This window comes from Crassostrea angulata, chromosome 9 (genome assembly GCF_025612915.1).
Source record: "Crassostrea angulata isolate pt1a10 chromosome 9, ASM2561291v2, whole genome shotgun sequence".
Classification (NCBI taxonomy): domain Eukaryota; kingdom Metazoa; phylum Mollusca; class Bivalvia; order Ostreida; family Ostreidae; genus Magallana; species Magallana angulata.
In genome coordinates, this window is record NC_069119.1 from 26,988,395 (window position 1) to 27,005,826 (window position 17,432).

Genomic DNA, 17,432 nt, shown 5'->3' on the forward strand with positions numbered 1-17,432 from the left:
CACTCTCATGTTTAAATCATTGATGATTGATTACAATAAATGTCCACAAAAAAAGTTATCAATCGACTAGGCTGTACGTTATCCAATAGAAAATATTTTCTGTATCATTATGTAGAATCAGAAAATTTAAAGGGATATGGTAATTGCAGACAATTTATGATTTATTTCTCTGCATGTATTTTTAGTGAGACCTTTTTCTCTGTTATACATTTTATAGTTTTTAAAACATTGTAGTGAATTCCATTTTGAATTAATTTAGTAACCCTGCCTCGAAACCAAACTCATAGCTGAATATGCAAGAAAAACTGACATTATAGACAACTAGAAAATATGATATTTAATTATTTAATAGCTTGACGATTTTCATAAACATAATTTTTTGTATATTTTTCAGATAAAAAGAGCAAGATGTCTTGACACCACACACTGCAAAGGGAAAGAACTCCTTATTTGACAGAACTTAAGATCTCAGCAATAATCGTGACACAATGGCCAGCTTCTACCGAAGAAAACGGGGTCTCATTTTCAAATTCATCGTCGGAATTCCAGCCTTATGGTTCTTAATTGTGATATTTACAACATATCAGGGCAAGCTCTCGAACAGTGACAGTGACACTGAGAAACGTCAGGAACGCGAAGTGATCCACAGAGAAAAAGACATCGTTCCCCCGCCCGATAATCATATACATTTTGGTGATGGTGATAAATTAAGACACGATCGCAAAATTCACGAAGAGGAGAAGCAGAATTTGGCGAATAAAATTCAGTTAGACATGCACGAGAATAGGCAACAGCGAGAAGATACCGGGCGTGAGTCTGCCAAAAAGGAAGATACGCTACGGTACAAACAGAAGCAGTCTTTGCCAGAGAGGCCTTACGTGGACCCAAATGCACCAGGTATAAATTCACTAGCAACGTTGTTGAGATGTAACTCAAATTACTTCTTAATGTCGTGGCCTATCAGTTCAGTTTGAGGAATTTTGATTGAGAATGTACCTGGTTTGATTTGCCGGCACCTTGATATGCAAAGAGAAATAGTTTTTGTTTTTAAAAATTAGGTTTTCACGATTGAAAGATACTTCATAATTATGAACTGATGAACTCTACTTGATAATTGATAAAGAGAAAGCTATATATATATTTCTATTGCTCTCACTTTTGATATGATTAGACAACTGAATTTCAAAGTGGAATGCATATACTTAAAATTTAAACTAATACATCATTCAAAATAGACATCAAATTTGCATGATTACTTTTCGTAATTTATTAAAGGTTTTCTTTGAAGCCTATTCCCATCTAAATTTTATTTTGCGAAATTGGATTGATTTTATGGTTGTTTGAAATATGAAAATGCATTTGAAAAAGAAAATTTTTTGGTTTGTTTCATGTTGATTAAGCAAAACTTAATCTCAGTTCTGTACTGTAAATTCCTTATATCACGTGAGTACTTAATTCCACGATCCTGCTGTTTTGTATCAAATCGTGATAATATAAAATCGCGAAAGCAGATGTATTCATATTTCTGATAGTTCTCAAGTCTCAGAAAATAATAGTGAGGTATTAAAATCAGCGAGGGATATGCTTCTCGTGATTTTAGGCGTACATAAATTTGTCGCGTTTTATAAGGAATTTACAGTATCTCAGTATACTGGTTTCAAATAAAGTAACACAAATGAACGCGAGAAAGATCTAAGTCAGCTGTTGAATATTTCCTCACAGTGTAATGAAAATGACATTTATCAAAGAGTCAATGAGGTAAAATGATAACCTTTTCTTACTGAATTTATTAAAAATATTCCTTGCATAAAATCCCCCTTGAAAGTATGGTCACATCTGGCAAAGAGAAACAAGACAGATTAGGCTGGCACTGCTTATGTAATGTAATAAATTTGCTTGCATGCAGTAAAACTGGATTATAGCAAACCTCTGGAGATGTGCAAGACAGGCCAAAATGACTAAGTTAGAACGCTTTGTTCTTTCTCATCATCAATCCAAATTATTCTGGTTTTCAGGAGGGAATTGAATTTGAATCTAATGGTGTGGTGTTGTCAAAATATATATCTGTAATTTGTCCTAGTTGTTTAAAAATGCTTATAATTGAGCTCTCACAAAGTACTATTGTCAGAGTATTATATTAGTTCATGTTGGTGCTTTAAACTGAATGATAAATAGCTGACAGGATTTCTCAATACTGGGGTACACACGTTATTTATAGCCAGAAAGATCCAACTGCATCTGCCAAATACATGTACTAGAAAGCAGAAAATCCAGTTTTGCAATCAATAATGAAAGTGCAAATTTAAAGTAAAAAGACCTTAGATGTGCAGAAATTGTTTTGCATGGTTAGCATAAAGTCTTGAGAATCTGAAATCTTCACAGTGGTATTTTAAAGACATTCAAAGCGATACAGGTGGAGGAGTCCTTGAAAGTCTTCGAAATTATTAGTGTTTGTTTTCGAAAAGTCTGGTACTCGAATGTCATAACCTTCCTCCAATGTATTCGGAAATCAGAGGTTGAAAGACACTCATTTTCAATATCTTTGTTTTTCTTTTTAATGATTTTGTCAAGAATCTTTTTTAACTGATATTTTTTCATCCAAACTACGATTTTATATTAAATAGTATGTGCTTTAGTTAAAAGAATAAAATTTAGGTCTGGGTATAATGTCGGGAAGAAAAAAGTCGTAGAAAAGTGGGAATGAAACTATATTTGAGCTGAATTGCCTCACTCATTTCCTTCCAAGATTAATCAAGATGCTCCTTTCAAGATAAATCAAGAAAAACTTTCTGTCAGCGGTGACTAGGTTTTACTGTTATGGAATTTATCGGGAACGGCACAAAAAGCCTTATATATCGTCTGGACTGTGTTTTTTTTTCCCCTTCGTCTTCTAGTGGCTTGATCCCTGCTTTGTAACGAGTTTTGAAATCTATTTGATTACTTGATGGCGGCTTGGATAATCGCGGACAACATTAACGAGGTTTGATGTATTGGCTTGACAGCATAAAACAGCAGAGGATTGAAGACTTTCCTCCCTATGTCTGTGCTCTCCGTAAATTTCCTTCTCTCTCGCTTTCTCGGCTCCTTAGAAAGCTTTAAAAGGAAAGAGGCTCTAAAGTGAGAGCTTACAGTGTTGTTAGCTAATGGAGAATTGTTGGACAAAACACAGTTTCTTTTGTTGATAGATGGTCCTATTTGGGTTGTGCACTGTCTTATTGTGTGGATCTGATGTACTTTGGTCTCTTGGGGGTTGGTGATATATGTTGCCATTTTCTTCTTTCTGTCTGCTTTCATTAGCTTCTTAGCTGAACAGTTGGATTCTGATGTATTGGAAAGGATAGGATATGATAATAGAAATTTCTGCTTTTACAGTTTACATATGCATTAATATACATTTATCATACATGTACATTGAACATTGCAAAGCAATTTAAATTAAAGCAAAAAGAAAAAAAGAAAAATGAAATTAAAAATATAGAATTGTCGACTCCATACAATTTACCACAATGTTTGATCTTCTGTTTGAAAGTAAAGGCTACTACGCAAGTAAAGCAACAACCAAAAAATTATGATATTAAAAAAACTTGCTGAGACGAATTACCACCATGTTTGATTTACATGTTCGAAGGTGAAGGTGGCAAAGCAAATGACACACACACACACACCCCCCCCCACTATTAAAAAAAGATAAGATTATAAAAAGATTCACTTGCTGAGCCAATTAACCACCATGTTTGATTTTCTCGTTGTAGGTGAGGGTGGCAAGGCGGTGGTGATAGACAAGGACAAGCTGTCTCCAGAGGAGAAGAAGAAGTTTGACGACGGCTGGCAGAAGAATGCGTTTAACCAGTACGCCAGTGACATGATCTCACTGCACCGCTCCCTACCCGACGTCCGCGACCCAGAGTAAGTGTCCCCCCCCATGCTCCACTTTGAGTGGATCAAACAACCCTTAATGTCATCACTTTGTGCTCACTGTGTGTGGATCAACAACAATACTTATGCAAGTATCTTCATTGTGTATAGAGAAACACATAATCTCTCCACCAGTGTTAATTTCTCCACTGTGTGGATCAGTAACCCATTGTCAATTTACTGTGTGGAGTGGCCCATATTAATCACTCCTCTTTCCACCTTGCGTGGGGCACCCATTATCTTTCCACTCTTCACTTTGTAGTGCAGCCCACAATTTACTGTGTGTGGAATTACCTACAGTAACATTAATTTCTCCACATTCCACTCTGTGTGTGGCACCTTTTATCTCTATAATTTTCACATCTGTAATCTCTCCACGTTCTAGAAGCACCCATAATCTCCCTCATTCCACTTTGTGTTTCTCTCTTTTCTTCACTGTGTGGAGAACCCAATATCTCTATTCTTTGATATGTGGATTACCCAATATCCAAACTCTCTATTTTGTATGGAGGACCCATTATCTCCAATTCTTCACTGTGTGGAGAACCCAATATCTCCACTCTCCATTTTTTTTTATTGAGGACACATTATCTTTCCACTCTCTACTTTGTGTGGAACACTAAATATCTCTCCAAATACCAGTGAATGTTAATTTTTCATTCAATGCGAGTAGAATATTATCATAGCAATCAGACTATTCTGATTGCTATGATAATATTCTACTGATTTTTTGCAAATTTTGTGCATTGTGGATTGCATTCTGTGGAACCAATATTAATGCAACTTTGTTTATATTAAATCACCCCTTTGTCATAGGTTTGATATCTGAGCATGAAATTAATGCATTTGTTTTAGTGATTATGTGTTTTAAATCTAATCATTCTTATCAGCAAGACTATTTAGAGTTAAAAAAAAAAAATTAAGTTGATTTCAGAAAATTCATGCAATTTTGAATCCCTGATGACTCAATGTAACATGTACATTAAGTTAATATCCAATCGCATGATTTTCACATATTCCTGAAATATAAGCTCAGAGGATGAGGAATTAGAAAATTTTGATCCGACCAGATTACTTAAAATGTAAATATTTTTTGGTAACTATTATCTGATTTTTTTCGCCATTGCATGTAATTGGATTAATATCAGTTGACTGGATGAAATTTCAGCGTGTCATCGCATTCTTACTTCTCCATGGTCTCATTTTCCCATTTATTATGTGCATCTGAGGAATAAATGGAGAGAAAATGTCGGTTCTAAACACCGTTTTAGGTTCACTTTATGATGCATAAAGTGAACATGGTACAATTATGATCCATGCAGAGAGAGAGAGGAAGATGGGAATGTCAGAGAGAATTAGCGTGCTGCGGTTTATCCGGTTAAATTTTTTTCTCCGCCATTTATTGGCTTCTCATTACGTCACTGTGCTAAAGTTGAATGCATTGAGGTTCCGTAGTATGCAGTTTGTCCTATTTAGATGCTCGCTGCATATCCTCAGCTTTTGTTAATTACTGGCTTTTCTGCAATAATAAGCAGTCCGTCAAATCAATTTTCAGAGAAAAAATTGTCTTTTTAAAGTCTTTTTAATGATCATTACTGAAAAGTCTTAGGTTATTTGGGTGCTTCAGAAGTGAACAAGAAAGCCCAAGGGGGTATTTTGTGGATCCGTAATATGAGTTTTTAACTTTTGAAGGCAGTATTATCATGCTCCCATTTCTTTTAATTGTTACGTTAATAGCCTATAATTCTATATGGGTCTTTTCATTGTAATTAAAATATTTCATCTTCCGAGGGAAAGAATTGATTGGCAAAATGACATAGTGCTCAGCTGGTTTTAAAATTGCTATTTGAAGCAATTAATGTTTAACTTTGCAGTATATGATCAAAGGATTAGAAAAAAATAGATATTTTCCTTTGTGAGAAAACTTTTTGAAGGTTAATTGCCTTGAAATGATTTGAATGGTCAGATTTGATGGAGTTCTTTTATTGTTTCAAATAGAAGAACACCCCAACATTTTCTCTTGTAGTTACTTATAGTGCATGAGGCTGCACTTATTTGATAATTATATGATTCATCTGAATTTCTGCTACACAATTAATGTACATGTATGTATGATAGTATTGATAAAATATTTTCAAACTTGTATAATCTCTAATCATGCCTCACAATGGAATAAAAAAAAATAAATGTAATTTTTTAGAGATTAGTTTTCACAAGTTTCATGCCTAATATCTATTATAATGGACAAAGAAATATAATTAATGAGATCATAACATTTGTTCTACTTTGTAAAAAAAAAGAAGATTTTGATTGGTGTTAGGTAATATTCTATGAATGGTTTGTAGATGTAAGGACTTGAAGTACAAAGACAATCTGCCGGACACGAGCGTGGTGGTGTGTTTCCATAACGAGGCTTGGTCCGTTCTTCTGCGTACGGTACACAGCATCATCGACCGATCCCCTCCCCACCTGCTGAAGGAAATCATCTTGGTTGATGACTTCTCAGACATGGGTAAATGAATTAAAAATATATTGCGCATTTCATGGTTAACATTAACCTCTTATTAACTGTTATATACTGTAAATTCCTAAATAAGGAATTAATTGACGCGTAAAACTGTTAGAAGCACGTACCACTTGCGAACAAGTTTATGAGTAGTAAACATGCCTAACAAAGTTGTCTAAAATCAATCATGGCTCATATTTGCTAAGTTTCATCTTACCATGTTGTTGCCTTTCAAAAGCTGTTGCTCCTTGGACAGACACCCCAGGTGTTGAATTCAGGATGATAATTTTTTTCTTTCAGAAAAAGCGGTTTTTTTTTTGTTTTTTTGTTTTTTTTATGTTATGATGTGGGAAGAATTGATAAAAATTTGCATTCCCAACAGCATTTATTTAATTATTGATACAAAGTTTGTTTTGCTGATGGGAGGTTAAAAGGTCTGTCAGAAAACATTGCATATTTAGATTCCCATCAGCATTTATTTAGTCAATATTTCATCGATTTCCAATTTGCCCACTGCTATTGCAAAAAAACATGCTTTTAAGTTACGAAATATCACGAATATAATGAGGAATGTAGGTGTATGAAGTTGAAGAGGTTTTCGTAGCATTTGAAAATGGTGTATATATATTCAGTATGTGCATATATATACTTAGTTTTGATTGATGATTGACTCGGGGGGTGCCAAAAGACGAAATGTTAAACGATTTTAATTGATTTAAAACAAAACCCCAACATGTTTGAGGATCAACCACAACGCGTCACTTTTGATTAATCTCCGTCGGTTCAAGATTGATGGCAGAGCTATAGGAATAATTTGAAATAAATATCGCTGAGACAATTCAATGCGAGCAATTTTTCATGGCATTGGTACCTGTCTGTTTAGCATATTTCTAAAATAATAAAATTACAATGTCGGCCCAGCACATTTGTTTTTTGGGATGGGCCTCGGGGAAGATATGTTAATTTTTGAAGATTTAAAATTATAATTTAATATTACTCTATTTGTATTTGTCAGGCATGAGATATTTTTAGATTTGCTGTAACCTTGTATGCCTGCTTTTTTCAGTAGGTTTTTTTCATTTAAATTTAAAAAAAAAATGTTTAAGTAAGATTTGAAAAATTAATTTGAAGAACAGTAAGTATATTTAAATTGCTAAGGGTTTTTTTGTTGGTTAATTACAGCATCCCATACATGCATGTCTTAATGGGAATTATTTCCACCTACAAACTTTACTTGAATAATATGAATGAATAATATAAATAATATATTTTGGGTAAGCAATCTCTCATAAACTGTAGATTCCTTATTTTATGCGAGTACTTAATTCCGCAATTCGATGATTTACCAACAAATCGTGAGAACATAAAATCACGAATGCCGAAATTTTATCATTGTTTCATGTAGTTTACATGTATCCCAAAATTAAAAGCGAGATATTAGAATTTGCGAGATGGGCTTCTCGCGATTTTACGCGGATATTAATTCCTCGTGTTTAATCAGGAATTTACAGTGAAGGGTTTTTTTTTGGTACAATAATATGTATCGTTAATCATTTTGATTTTTTTTATATATATATTATTTTTCTTTTTTATACAAATATGAAAGGATTTTTAAAAAGGTTTATCATCTGTAGGAATAAATTTGCACCTGTTCATAGAAATAATTTTTAAAGATTTAAATTGTATTTTTTCATTCAAACAAATATGAAAGACTTTATTGAGGGCCTTATTGGTATTGATATGAATAAATTTTGTTATCGTTCAAATGTTTCTTTTATTTCTAGACCACTTGAAGCAACCATTGGAAGAGTACGCAGCCAAGCTGCAAAAGGTCAAGGTCGTGAGAACGAAGAAAAGGGAGGGGCTGATCCGGGCACGTCTCCTTGGTTACTCCGTAGCAACAGGAGAGGTGCTGACATATCTGGACTCGCACTGCGAATGCGCTGAAGGTAACATAGAGTTCATTGTCAATAAATCAAAAAAAAAAAAAGTTTGACAGTCACAAAATTTCCAATCCATCTTTCGGTTAATAAGAACTTAATATGTATGTTTGTACAGAACTTTAAATGTTGGAATTATAACATTGTTCTTTCGTGTTTTTGGTCATGATATGAACTTAAACTAATATATTTGAACAGTTAGGTTGTTTTTGTACTATGGTTTTGATAAAAAGTTTTGAATTGGATTAATATTTTCAATTTGAAAGCGTGCTTTAACAACATGTTTTAGAAATTACATCTTATCTTTTGTCATGTTCATTAGCATATAATCATTGGTTAAGTTACATTTTTCTTTTCAGTTTATATCATGTTGGAAGTATGAAATTATTTACTAATTGATATCATTTTCAGACACGATTAAATTTCAGGTGACTTCATCAAAGTGTAACCAAACATCATCCATTCTTTAAAAAAATAAGGTTGACTTTTACTATCAGTTTTATAACAAGAAGTTATGTGCCCTTTATAGGTTGGCTCGAACCTCTCCTAGATCGAATTGCAGAAAACAAATCCATTGTCGTTTGTCCCGTAATCGATGTAATCGAAGACGACTCCTTCAAATATCAGTATGGCAATGCCAGAGCCACAAGTATCGGGGGTTTTGATTGGAACATGCAGTTTAACTGGCATGCGATCCCCGAATACGAACGCAAGCGCAGAAGTTTCAAAGATTACCTCCCTGTCAGGTATTCATTGCTCTGTGCTGCACGAGAAAGTTGTCCTTTGGATTCAGTGTTGTGTATATAAGGGCTTAGGTTGAGATTGTACGTTGCACTTATATAGTTGTGTCATTTTTCGTTAAGAGAGATACTTTAGAATTGCATGCTCAGTGGTTGCATGAGCGGCATGGCTATATTGGTACTTTCGTACCTGCAAGTAAGGGCCTCTAGGAGAAATGCTCTGTATTGTACATGTTATAATAACGCCTGCATGGGAATGGGAATTCAATTAATACTTAGAGCAGCAGCGGCATTGGAAAGGTTTTACTAATTAGCACGAGCGACATTTATTACCAGTCTTAAATCCCATCAGTTTTCTATCCATGAAGGAATCATTTTTTGCTGCAGTCCTTTTCACCCTAATTTTATCACTGTCTTAATTCTCTAAGATGAAAAAAAAAACCAAAATCTTTTTGGAAAAAAAGAGCTTTGCATCTCATTTCAATCTTTGGCTGCTGATCAATAAATAGTCTTCTGTGTTTTTTTTAATTGTTTTTTTTTTAACTTAAGGATAAATTTAAGGTTCTTTCACTTTTGTATTTTTTCCGATCTTAGAGTCCTGTCATAAATTCTCTCTTGCCTTTGTACTCTTTGCCTTTTCATTCAAAAGTAGTCCTTGCAATTAACTCGATCACAACAATACTAACAGAACTCGGAATGTATCGGACAATGATCATGTCCAAATCTTATAAGCCTGATACAGTCGTACTTCAATTAACGCAAATGGCACCTTCTTCATGAACAATGCAACAGTTCTTTCATCTTTTCTTTTAATCTTCTTCCTAAAATTCAATTATTCATTAAATCGGTTTCTTAAATAAGCAGTAAAAGCTAATGAAGTCTTTACGGCGTGAAATAAACATAAAAAGCATGCATCCATCAATTGACCTTCTGCATTTTTGATAAACATGTGTGTATTCCATCACTTTATAATTGTTTAGCCTTCAAATGACATCATGCTTTGCATTCCAAATACTTGCAACCATCAACCTGACATGAAATTGATTCAATTTATAATGTTAATTAACCTGTTTTTTTATGCCTTGTTGATTTCCTATGTCCTTGCTAATGTTCCCAACATAATTCTCTTGTCCTCAATTTCTGGCTCTCCAGTGCAACCAGCTTTAAGGAGTTAGAAAATATGACAGTTGTGAACATGGAGTTGTTGATTTTAAATTTCTGGCTTTCCTTTGCAAACCAAATTAGGGATGGAGTGACAAAAAAGCCAACCATTTGTGAACATGGTGTCTTTGACTTTTTTATACCTGCTTGTTTTACGTATGCAGTATGTTTCAGGAGGGACAGAAAAACTGCTCACATTGTGTCAGAGTGATGAATGGCTCTTTAGAATGCAAAGAGAAAGTCACAATGTGTCACACCAGATCATTGGCGCACAGTGGTGCATTTAGATTACAGTCGCAGAGAAGAAATCAGTAGAGTTTATTTATTTTTTTTTTTTTTGAGAAAAAAATTTGATTTTGTTCTCCGTAAACTCTGCAGGCTGGCTGGAGCCTCTACTGGGGAGAATCGCTGAGGATAAGCGACATGTAGTTGCACCGGTCATCGGCAACATTAACGACGACACGCTCCAGTTCGCCTGGTTCAATCCTGACCAGATTCACGTCGGCAAGTTTGACTGGGATCTGACTTTTAATTGGATGCCCATTCCGTCCTATGTCAAAGACAAAATGAACAGTAAAGTAGACCCGATTAGGTTGGTTTCAGATTTCAATGGGTTTTTTTTTTGTAGGGTGTTTTTTTTCTCATGTCTATAAGGGGCGCACAGTGGCCTCCTTGTGATTTTTCCTCTGCTAGCTGCATTCTACAGGGCTATGACCCCACTCACCCAAAATCTTTTTGCAATTTGCAAGATAATGCCTGCTACACAAAATCTTTGCTAGTTAGCACTTAAATTAATAAAAGGCTAGACACATGTACTGAATCCTTCCTCCTCCTTCAACTTCCAGCATCTTTTTCCTTCAAAAAGGCTGAACAATTCAACCTTGCTTCAGAATCGCAAAAGCTAATCTGCCAGATGAATACCTTAGCTCTCAGTTTGTTTTTCAGCCATGCTTCAGAAACAATTGAAACCTAGCCTGCTGCCAGATGAATTCCTTAGCTCTCCGTTTGTTGGTCTGTCCTCTATGTTTCCAGTTTTCCTTGCATGTTTTTCATCCTTTTAGAATGCCTGAGCCAACTTAGCTATAGATTTCAACCCTTTTTCAGATGATCGGTTCTTCTGAGGACATCAAGCAAAATCTTATTACTGTGGTTGTGTTTGCTGACACATACCTTGAAAGATCTAACATTTGTTTGAAAAGAAAACGCAAAATTTGGAATTTGTTTGAAAAGAAAACGCAAAATTTGGATAGGAAATAAAAATGCGTTTGATAGAGAAAAACAATTACGCTTCTATTTCCAAAGCAAACTGACAGTTTGTTTAAAGTAGCACTCCCAAGTATGGTTACTTTTATGTCCATCTACTCTTATTGTCGAAAAAAAAAAACCCAAACCAACAGATCAAAAGGGTATAGACAACCCCCCCCCCCCCTTTCCTCCCCTGGATTTTTATTATATAGGGTTTCTACTGTATCTATTTTAGGATTTACTTGTAACATTTATATAAATCTGCATCCATGCCTAAAAAGAAAACATGAATTTCACTACATTACAGATACTCATTCAAAGGGAACAGGGTTTTGGGGTCAAGGTTGTAGAATAGGTGACACTGCGATAAAGGGGGGTGAGGTGGGGCTGCAAAATCTTTTTTGCACCAAAAATCATTGTTATTTTTATACAAGACGCTTTAATGGAAAGTAAAAGGCAGCTATTGATCAGAAAACTTTAATTTTGACATACAGGTTGGCTGGAGCCCCTTCTCGACCGAATTGCTACAGATCGTAAAAAAGTTGTTTGTCCCGTTATCGACAACATTCTGGCGGAGACCTTGTACTTCCAGAGTCTGAATCAGTACTCTGTCGGGGGCTTTGATTGGAGCATGGTCTTCCGATGGAAATCGGCCAAACCTCACAATCGTTACTATAACTCCCAGAATAAGACAAGCTTAAGAGCTATTAGGTATATAAATCTGCACTAGAGGGTTGATATTATCTGTGTACCGTAATCTTCTGGTATTTGTTGTACTGCCAATTTTAGCATCTTAATCTATTATACTGTCTCAATCTCTTGGTGTATTTGGGTCTGCACAATTTTTATATTTTTATATATACATGTACACTAGAACTTTTTATTAAACTTTTTTTTCCAAAAAAAAAAAAATGATATGGTTTGCATATATAATGTGCACTTAATATATTATTTTTTCTTTGTCGAATGCCAATGAATGTCTATCATATTTTGGCTTTAAAAATTTGACGTCCATATGATATAGATCTCGGACAAGTTTCAAATGATTTAAGCACACTTGAGATATTCTATTGCTTTGTTTCTTAGTTATGTTAAGTTTAACGGTAACTATTATTGTTTTGTACGAATCAAGCAACAAAAATTAAAAACTATGATATGAGAACTATCGTCTTTATGGAAATGTTTTTAAAACAGTTATCATTTGGACAAGAGTTACTCCATTACCGGTAATTAAGGCCAATTAATATCAAGTATAGAGTTCTGTATAATTAATGGTCTTGCTGTTATCATAATATCAGTAGCAATCAAAATCAATTTTTCCAGCAAGATGACATTGTAAACTAAAATGTCTTTCATCTTTTCTTCACCACAATTAAGAGAAGAACATTTCGTTATTGACAAGTTTTCAATGAATTGAAAAAAAACTCTGAACTTTATTTAATATTTTACAACGATTGATAAACAAGTTATAGAACTTATATGAATATCTCTCGTTGGCACGGGTGTTAATGCGAGGGGGTCATTGGTGTGGGAAGAAGCTGGAATACCCGGAGAAAACCCAATGAATTCATAAATGTAGTGAAGTACATGTACAACCATTGATAAACGGGGAAAAAAGAATTTTAATCTTTTTGTGTGATGTGTAACAAAGTACACAGTTATATATGGCTTTTTGAAGTCGACGTCAATTTTCTTGCTGTGATTTGATCTGATTCGGATCTCAGACAGATGTTGCCAGGGTTCACGTGGAGGGACTTAGGGTCGCGAGCCCAACAACAATACGATATGTGTGTGTGTGGGAGAGACTCGACTATGGCTGTCCAGTTTCAGAAATGACGCAGTTGGAATAAGACAGTCCTGATTTACAAGTGTTAATTTTTTTTTTCTTTTTCGAATACATCTTGTCAAAGTTGGTAGCAGCTGTTGATCTGAGCTTCTTTGTTGTCATTGATTATATAATAAGGATCGAATAATTTCTTTTGTCTTTTCGTCCATATGTCGTTGATGACTGACTAATCTTGTGAATTGACACTCTGGGATAGTCTTTGCTTTGTTTGCTTTGATCTTGTCATCAGATATTGAAATATAAACATACAAAAAAATCTTTATGCAGGCAAAAAAGTGAAATTTTTTTCCCTTTGTGAAATTTTTTTTCCCTCCTTTGTGATTTTTCAACAGCAGATTATGTGTCTTCAGGATCAAAAATTTGTATGAATTAGTATTAATAATGTCATTAAGTTTTTCCAAGGTTACTGTAGTTTTGCCCTATGAAAGCCTATTGAAATATAGGGCTTAAAGCTGAGGAAGCTTAAGAACTCGAAATTTGTATCATTATCTGCTCGTCACACTATTTATTCAGATACAATAAGCATAATTACTCAATCCATGAGCTTAAATTTTCAGTGTTTGTAAAACTTGGAAGTTCCAGAAATTTATATATCAATGTGATAAGTCCCAGAATGTTAATACATATTTATATACATATAAAGAATCCAAAATTGAAATCCTAGATCAAAGTTCGGCAGTCCTGTAATTTTATCTACATCAGTGGCAGTTTCTGGAGGAGCGAGTCCACAGGTCCAAGCCGACTAAAGACAACAGACACAGTTTGAATATAGCTACGAACAGAACACAGAGTAGTTAATTTCTTTCTTGTTTTCACTGAGTGCAGGCTGGCTCGAACCATTGCTCGCTCGGATAGCGGAGGGAAAGCAGCACGTGGTAACCCCGGTCATAGAAACGATTAAGGATGACGATCTCACGTTAAGAGGCACGCCTGCTAAAAGTATATTTGTGGGCAAATTTAACTGGCAGCTGACTTTTGATTGGATGCCGCGGCCGTCTGATTACGATCGTAATGATCCGCTGGCACTTGTCAAGCCCGTTAGGTGGGTGTTTTTCTCAAATCGTCTCAAGTTGCGATTTTTTTTAATTTTTTTTTTTGTGATAGAGAGGCATCACTCCTGTATGATGTTTCACATGAATATTTTATTCTTACTAGATTTCTGATTTAACGCTCCTGATCTTGAATGTCTTAACAACATTAAATGTGTGCCTTCTGCTAAAATCACAAATCTTGTTACTAGGCAATTTGCACTTCCTTGACTGTCTTTCTTGGATATTGATTAATTTCAAACTTTCTATAAAAAAAAAAAAATTATCAACACTTTTATCTTAATATATTTATGTGTCTTTTGTAATCAAACAATTAATTATAAGGCTTAATGGTTGTTGCCATTTTACAGTATTTATAAAAAAAAAAAAAAATTAATTATCAACACTTTCATCTTAATATATTTATGTGTCTTTTGTAATCAAACAATTAATTAGGCTTAATGGTTGTTACCATTTTACAGTATTTTTTTTTTTTATCTCCGCATAAAGATGATCAAGTTTAATTGCTCAGTGAATGTGAACTGAAGTGCAATTCAATCAATAGGTTGACAAAAGACTGCTGAGTTTTATTCTGAGACAAGATATTAATAAACTGAGATGATGGTGTTGTAAAATTATTTATGATCAAGATGATTTTATGGACCAATAATTTACTATGATCCAGACTCCTTAAACCAACTGTTGTTTGCAAATATAACAGCTTATAAAAGAGTTAAAGCGTAATTGTGTGAATTACAATCTCTTAAATAAAACCATATTTTTATGGAATTTTGCATTGATTAATTTATTGAACAAAATTAATTATTTCATAATTCTTGTAAAAATAGAAATTCATTTCACAGTTATAGTTAGGAATTCAAGTTTTAACCTTTTTTAAATAAAAATGATTGGAAATTTTCTGTTGAGAAATTGATCTCTTGTTGGGTCCTCTCTTAGTGAGAATTTTGTGATCCTTCTGTTGTTATTCTTTAGACTTTTGAAATCATAAGTCAGTTGGAGTTTTATGATATTTATTAAGCACTGCAATCGTATAGTGGTATAAAAGCAATATATAATCAATCTGCTATCAATCCAAAATCCATCTACTAATTATTAATCAAATCATAAGTATATAAATCAGTAAAATAAAATAATCAATTGTTAGAACATCCTTTCGGGTCACAGTTCATAAGTGACTTATAACGAAGTCCATTGTTAAATGTTAATTACAATTAAGAGTCTTGCATCCGTTGACCACTTTCCAAAGTCCAATCACCATCGAGAGTTTTATTCTTCCTGGTCATTCCGCTAACACCACGAGTTCTAACTACGCAGTTGTCCCTTTCGGTCAATGACCTTTAACATTGTTCACTATACACTTATTTCGTATCGAGTGCACAATAAGCTAATGACTAATTAACGTAAAGCAGAATACAATCATAAAATTATATTTCATATATATACGGCTATCTGGTTACATACGTCCCCCTAACAAAAGAAATATCCCCGAGGGAGATTTCTTTCGCCAGGTGCCCGATGTTCGAAATTATCCTTCAAACTCTTCTAGGTCAGATGAACTTCCTGGTGACACACCGGTCAGAACATCTATGTTAAGAGGTTGAATGAAGTGACCAATTTCCTATACCGGCTTGAGACACAATAATAGTCTGTCAACAAATATGTATACTTCACTCATGACAATATATAATTGTTTAGCAATTCATGCAAAAGTCATTAATAATCATATATACTTTTGACAACAATATTAATCAATACAAAATAATCAAAATCAAATATAATTGCAATCAAATGCAATCAGAAGTGTCCAATGTCCAAAGTTCCACACAGGTAACATATAAAGTCCATTAAAAAATGTTAATTCAAGCATAAGCGCCGCTAGAATTATAATAAAATACATAAGCATATATAAATGTTACACAGTCCAGCGTACATAAAAGTTACACTAAAGTTATCGGTATCACGCAATTGCATCCATTTCAAATAATCGGAACGATAATCAAGAAAACGTTGTGTAATTCGGATTCGAAGAATTCCATTCGCAGTTCTCAGCTCACCACATTTGATTTCAAATATAACATTACATAATTATTTCAAAAACATTTTACATTTTTCACAAATTTGAACATATTGAATACACAATTTTCATAAGCACACCAACGGCACTTCCTGCGCGGATGGCGAGTTTGCTCCTCGCGGAACATCGACTGCGTTCCTCTATTTCTTAGACATCAACGCCCTTTCTGCAAGGTATTCGCGTGCCAAGTCCGGGTCCGGTCCATAGCGTTCAGGCCTCGGATAATCGGAGTTCCTATTCTCTCCGGTCAACTGGTATGCTAATTCTTCAGTGATTGGTCCAATAGCGTGAGCGTCTGCAATTGATCGTCGTGGTTTTCCATAACGGCAAGATCTCTTTGGGGTTGTAGTGTCCTTTACTATGGGGTTCATTTCAATAGTCTCTTGGGAATTTCGTTGATCAGGATTAACACCAGACAAATTGTCTCTGCCAGAACTTTCCTCATCCCCGTCACCACCCCTTTTTCGACAACCCGACCAGCAACCACGGCACTTATATCCTAACTTTTTGATAGTTTTACGTTTCATGATACAAATTCCGAATACAATTATTATTGCCAAAATCAAAAATACATAAAACCAAAGACTTCCCACCCAAGGTAATGATTCCATAGGTTGTAGTTCAGTGCTTACTGGCAATTCCGCCATTAGTGTGTCCATAGGGAAAACTTTAATATCCTTTAATTTATCGGGAATCTTAATGTGTCCCATCCCCGGAAATTTGATGTTAAGGGGATCCCAAAGTGTGTATGTGTTTATGCCCTCAATAAAATTTTGAAAGGAGTCCGACATATTAAATTGACTTTCTCGATTATAGTAAGGAGGAAGTAATAATGAACCATGAAAACCAGAACATCCTTGTCCAAACTCAAGATGTTTATCTTTACATTTATTATTTTATCAGTAATTTTAAATTTCTAACAACGACAAAGTTTTACGGTTTCTTTACATAATCGC

At 34.4% G+C, this 17,432-nt stretch overlaps 1 pseudogene; it reads left to right on the top strand.

Annotated features, from left to right (window-relative positions):
* LOC128163419 (polypeptide N-acetylgalactosaminyltransferase 5-like) overlaps positions 1–17,432 on the top strand; it is an 86,858-nt pseudogene that overhangs the window by 21,192 nt on the left and 48,234 nt on the right.